Source organism: Panthera uncia (assembly GCF_023721935.1).
Source record: "Panthera uncia isolate 11264 chromosome A3 unlocalized genomic scaffold, Puncia_PCG_1.0 HiC_scaffold_12, whole genome shotgun sequence".
Classification (NCBI taxonomy): domain Eukaryota; kingdom Metazoa; phylum Chordata; class Mammalia; order Carnivora; family Felidae; genus Panthera; species Panthera uncia.
Genome location: NW_026057579.1, coordinates 31046402 through 31048202, shown reverse-complemented (window position 1 = coordinate 31048202; position 1801 = coordinate 31046402).

Here is a 1801-nt window from a genome sequence, read left to right as displayed (position 1 = left end):
AATCATATAAATAAATACGCTTCACCGCAGTGGCAGCTGGCACTTTCTGTATGACCCGAAAGGGTAAAACTAAGACCAATAGATGCATATTACCAGCGGATGGAATTCAGTTCAATATTAAGAATGACTTTCTAACGGTTGAGGTGGTCAAGGGCAGGTAGAGTTTTCTGCTCCCGTACAGGATCCTCTCCCCAAGATGGCGGGCACAAGGCAAACGTTAGTACTGCAGCTGGACCATGTGGAGGACGTTGCAGGAGGGACTGTGTGGTTCACTTTCAAGTCCAGCTATGCTCAGACCAAACCTTGGTTTAGGTAAGGAAGAAACTTCGTACAGTTTAGAAGATGGGGTTGGGTGACTCTTAAATGACAGATGGGCAAGAATCTAGAGCCCTGCAGAAGAATTTGCTGAACAACTTTGGCCCTTCACTCGTTGATCAGGTGCACCCACAGATACATGGGATCCTTTAAGGATCTGATAAAGTGTGAAACCAGCTAGAAGCCACAGGACTCATATATATGTGAGAATATAATGAGCGTAGAACACAGATACGCCCAACTGAGTTTTCTGCTTAAAATCCTCTCAGTATCTCCTTAATATCCTTCAGGATGAAGCCTGGGCCCTTGCCATCAATCAGAGGGTTTCTCATGATCAATTCCTACATCTCCTTTCCCCTGTCCTCTTTCACTCTCCATGCCCCCCGTCAGGGTATGCTGCCTTGTCTCCGGCCTCCAGAAGCAGGGGTCTCCTCCGGGGAACGCCCCCCCCTGCCCCCCCACACACAGTGCCTTGTACAGCGATTGACAAACACCAACAGCGTTTTCCTACCGAAGCTTAGGAAGGCGTGAGGTCAGATCTCACCCTGTCATTCAGTCACGGGTAGGGCTGCAACCGCGAATATATTTCTCTCTGAAGTGGACCCTTTCACCACCGAGGCTTACGCTGTAAAAATCGACATGACCTAGATTCCTTCCTAATGGGCTCAAGGCTGCTTAGTAGAGCTTGGCTTCTTCTCTAATGGGGAAAATAACCACTGCCATTCACTGCATTGCGGTGCTGAGAGCCTCAGGTGCCCCCACCATCCCCATAATGGCAGTGTCGCTCAGTAGCTCCTTGAGATGAGGGTTTCCAGAATCCAGGGTCAGCGGGGCCGGATTTCAGGAGGACCTGACCCGGAGCGGACAGGACAATGGTTTCCTTCCTCCCTTCCTCCCCCCACCCCCAACGCCCCTTTGCACTCCACCAAGTGGGTCTGAGCAAAGGCTTCCGTTTTGAAGTTTAAATGAGGATTCTTCATGGTAATTCAAGTTTTCCTTCTACACGAGAGAAGTCCTTGCATTGTCACCAACGAGATCACAAGGTCCTTCCCTTGTTCTCAACTGATTTACCCTTGACGGCAAGTTTGTGAGAGAGGCAGACGGGGGGCGGGGTGGTGGTGACAGAAGCTCACGAAGATGAGGTCACTCTGAACCCCGCAGAGGGAGGTGGCACCAGCCGTGAAAACACCTGCGGCGGAAGCCGGTTTTGGAATCTACGAGTCTCTTCGTGTCCTCGGCCCATCTATGCCTACCTGGTCCTGGCCGGGGATGCACACACCCCTGCCAGTGTCCGCTCCTCATCTGTGAAATTGCTGTATCCTGAGGATTGGAAAACAACGCGTCCTTTGTTTCTAAGCCTGACGGATTCCAGGACGCGTAAGCCGCGTGTGAACTGAATCACGCACGCACAGCATAGATGCACGGCACACGGTGGCACTCAGCACATGATGGCCATTTTCACTTTTACCCCAGTGGAGCCCCTAGA